This window comes from Spermophilus citellus (genome assembly GCF_964194105.1).
Source record: "Spermophilus citellus genome assembly, chromosome: 3".
NCBI lineage: Eukaryota > Metazoa > Chordata > Mammalia > Rodentia > Sciuridae > Spermophilus > Spermophilus citellus.
The window spans coordinates 87,779,955-87,784,441 of NC_138184.1; positions in this window are offsets into that span (position 1 = coordinate 87,779,955).

A 4,487-nucleotide genomic window follows, 5' to 3' on the forward strand; every position below is an offset into this window, starting at 1 on the left:
AGCGACATATGTCAGGGAGATGTCCCCTGCATCATTGTTTATAACAGCAAATCAACCAAGCTGTGTCCATCCACAGGGAATCAAGCAAATAACTCACGTGTTTTATGCACAATGGAAATTTGTTAACAGCAATTACAAAGAGCCAAGCAGCCCCCTTGTCCCTGTAGGGAACAATCTCTCAGATGTGTTGTCAAGTGAAGAAAGCTAGGAACAGAAAACGTGTTCTGGGTGAGCCCACTTGATGTTCTTTCTCAATGTAGAACATGAGCTTAATCTAATTTTTTAAATTATTATGACAGTATTCTTTGGGGGCGAGTTCATATAACATGAATGTGCAGCAGGGGCTGGACCATGTCTAAAAGCTGGACACACAGAATAGAATATGGCAGCTTCTGGTGACACAGGGGGCCCTCTTTTTCTGCTTTACATACTTCTCTTGCGTGTTTTTTTTTTTTCCAACTGATACAGATGTGTTGGGTTTTCATAACAATCTAATATTGCTTTCATGAGGAAAAAATAATATAAAAAGCTAGGCATGCCCAATGTAGAAAAATTTAATATAGAAATGAATAAAGAAGAAAATTAAAATAAAAATTACCCATCCGGCCAGTCCCTGGAGACAAATGCTGCCAATTTCGTAGGATGCTGGTTTCTCTCCAGAAAAAGTGATTTGCCACCAAGGACACATTCTCAGGCCATAGCAGGTCTCCCTGAAGACCTTCCAGAGGCTGGTTCGAGAAACATCCGGGCCTCACAGGCTTGGAAAGTGCGCAACCTTAGGTCCAGTGTCTCTGCTTCTAAAAGTGCATCCCAGGAAGCCGCTGGAGGGGCTGGCCTGTGGCTCAGGTAGAGGCTTGTCTAGCAAGTATCAGGTCCTAGGTTTCACTGGGGGCTGCGGGGGGGGGGGGGCAATTAGACACTAGGACACATAAGAATGTTCTGAGAATGGTGGCCTCATGTCTAATTTGGAAAAAACAGGAAACATCCTAAATGCCTATTAATGGGGGTTCTGGATCAAATATGGGACATCTATACAGTTGGACATTCTACAGCTGTTCCAATAATGACGTGGATCAATGTTTATTGACATGGAATGATTATCTTGTTATCTTATTAAGCAAATAAGTGATTATGTAACCGTGTGTATGGCATGACACACTTTGAAGGCAGGCAGGCATATATTTGTTGTGTGTATGCGTAAAACCTGGGTCTTTGACTTATGTTTATCATCTGTGACCTGCTACCTGGTCCCCAGCCACAGGACCAGCTCCAGGAGAGCCTGGATTTGTCTCTTTTGTTCCTTGGGGGCTTTGGTAAATAGTAGGCGCCTAATTTTTGAGTCCTGAATTAACGAATGAGCTACAAACCAGCAAATGGTTTTCCTTTACAAAGACTTCATTCCATCGTCACCCTTCCGATATCCAAAAGTGGTATGGGTGAGATGGGGCTGGCAGGCCTGGCAGGGACAGGTGGGACAAAAGATGGCCCTCGCCCTTTCCAGATTTCTGCTCCCTCCGTTCTGCGCTGAGGTGCAGTCTCCCTGAGCCCTAAAGTAGCATCGCCCCCTGCTGGGGAGTTTGGAGAACTTCAGGACAGAAGCTCAGCAGTTGCCACCCCAACTCCCCCCACCCTCTTACCTCTAAGCAATTAGACTGGACATTTGGGAAGGACCGAAGTGGAAAGGTCATGGGGATGCTTGTTCCTGTGTTTTCTTCCAGGAAGCCAGATGTGGGGGCGTTTTCAGGCTGAAAGAGGAGCGAAGGAGGAAATGGAGCTCACTCTGAGCTGCGGGGTCTGCAGGCGGTCTCGCTCTAGCTGCGGATGGATTTTTCCTGTTGAGAGATTTGACCTTCATAGAAATCAGCTGCAAGTCGAAACCAATTCCCCAGGGATTTTTTTTTTTTTTAACTTCTGTTTTTTGTTTTAACTTCTGGTTTCTTTCACATCATTTATCCGATCCTCCCCACAAAACTAGAATTTGAAACGCAGTTTTTACCCAGACTCTTAAACAAATGTGCAAATTCAGTTGCAGATCATTTGTAGATTCAGCAATTTTACTGAGCATTTACTATGTGCCCCGCATAGATCTAGGTGCTGGGATACAACAGGGAAAAGACACAAAAATCTCAGCCAGCATTGGAGCTGTTGTTCTAGTGGGGAACACAGGTAGGGGCCTAGCAAGGGCATGAATGCAAAACTTTAATTCGAAACTGGTAAGTGCTCAGAAAGAAAGGAACAGAATATTACAAAAAAGTAACAGAACAGACTTCAATCAGGGGAGTCCATTTAATCCAAATTCTTTAAGCCTGGGACAATCCAGTGGGGAGGAAGTACAGTGAGAGAGAAGCTGGAAGTTTTGAAGCTTTTCGTTTTAGTGAATTGTCTCCCCAGAGAGAAGTGATATGTCCATTAGAACCTAGGGGGCTAAAATCAAGAGTCCCAGTTCCAGTTCTGAGTCTGCCCACTTCCTTGATTTGTCCCATAGTTATTCTGAGGATTTACAATAGCCTAGTATAGTGGCTGTTTATGAAGTAATTATTCAATACATGGTAATTATTACTTTAAGGTTTCTGAGAAGTTCTGCAACTGAAGAATCTTTTGAACTAGACTCACTCTGTGGCTATGGGAACTTCGTTGCAGAACATTTTGTGTTTTTTTCATATATAAATTTGGGAAATATTGTTTTAGCTGGGCAGTGTGGGGGGGAGTCGAGCAGACATTATTTGTCACCTACCCCAAATCCATCTGCCATCTTTTTTTCTTGCTAACAGAATTCTGATTCTGTTCAGGATTTGGCCAGAGTTTTTGGTCTCAAAGAAGATAGACCAGGCTTAGTGTGGGCGTGGGTACCTTACATTGTTATGGCCAGTAATGTGAATGGAGAGCCTCCCAGGGGCTTCACCAAGAAGATAGTTTCCTCCCAGATAAGAAGTAGATGTGTATGTAAAGAAACATTCTCCCTCCCGGCCACCCTGCCTCCTGCGTCCAACATGGAGGTGTGAAGCTGTGGCATTTGGATCTGTGGCCACCATCTTGGGAGCGTGAAGAAAATCTCAGTAAAATCACAGAAAGAGTAGGAGGATCCCCGATGGTGTTCAGCGACTGAGCAGCCCTGGGACTGCCTATTCCCAAACTCCTTGTTATAAGAGAACAACAACCCCCTGCAGGTGTGGGATTCTGCCTGTGGTTTTCTGACACCTGCAGCCCAACCCACTTCTCACTGACCAGGGTCTCAGCTCTCTGCTCAGAATTGAAGTCAGCCTGGTTTTCTCAACTTCTCTGAATGCGCCCTAGTTCACCTTGAGGACAGCCTCTGGGCATCGTGCCCATGGCCTGCCCTGGGGCCAGTTCCCATTGGAACCATGACTCACCTCAGAGGCCCTAGTTGGCCGCACACCTTCAGTCCACAGCAGGTTCCTAATCCCCCCTCTTTGTCTTTCTCTCTGTCCTATCTATTTCTGTCCTTTGTGAAATGCCCTGGCCCCCAACTAGGATGCAGAGGTATTAGCACACCCTCCCCCTGATCCCTCAGGCTCCTGTTCCCTTGTTCAGAGTCACACAGGAGAATAAGGCCCACTTAGTTTTTTTTCTGTGTGGCTTTTCTTGGGGAAATAGAACTGCTCCATTGTTCCATTTGCTTCAACCCAGAAATCCTCTCCTATTCTCCTCAACACACATGGGCCAAGAACTTGCTTTCTGTCTCAGGTCTCGGAGGACACCTGCAAAGGAAGAATGACAGACACGTGGCCTAGGTGGCACTACCCCTGAACCCAGCACCATGGCAGACATTGCTAATCGATAGCAGCACTCCTCTCATTGAGGAGTTGGAGTTGGCAGAAGAGTGAGCAGATTTCCTTGACCTCTGTGACAGGGTTGGGGTGAGAGATAAAGAGGGAAGCCCATACTCCAGAAGGTTCCCTTGAGCCATCACCTTGTGGCTCTCTTGGCCAGTCTGAGGGGGCCAGGCTGGCTTGCAGAGCCTTGGGGAGTCTGTGGTACCTATGACAGGGGTGTTGACAACAGCCCCAAGGATGGCCTAGGACCTTATCCAGGTCCTGGACTCATCCTGGACCATCATGTCTGGAGTCATTGCTCAGGAAAGACACCAGGGATGTGGTTGACATCCTCTAAGGCAAGGAGAGTCCCGCCATGGGGAGTGGCCATCCCTGATGTTGGCAGTGGCGGGGGGTGTCGAGCACACCAGGACGGGAGAAGCCCTGGTGTGGACGGGGCTGCAGGCCAGGCAGGTGGAGGCTCTCTCCCTCGGGGAGCCAGCAGCCATTGCAAGTGCAGGCAGTGGCTTTTACAAAGGTCCCCCTGGCAATGGACTGCAGAGGGTCAACAGTGGCAATTCTTGGGGTCACCAAGGTGAGCTGGCATAGGGGCCCGGACAGGAGTGGCTGCGCACTGACTGCAGGCCTGAGCTCAGGGACAATTCAAGATTCCACATGAATTCAAGGGAGGACGCTTGAACCTCCAACTCGGAT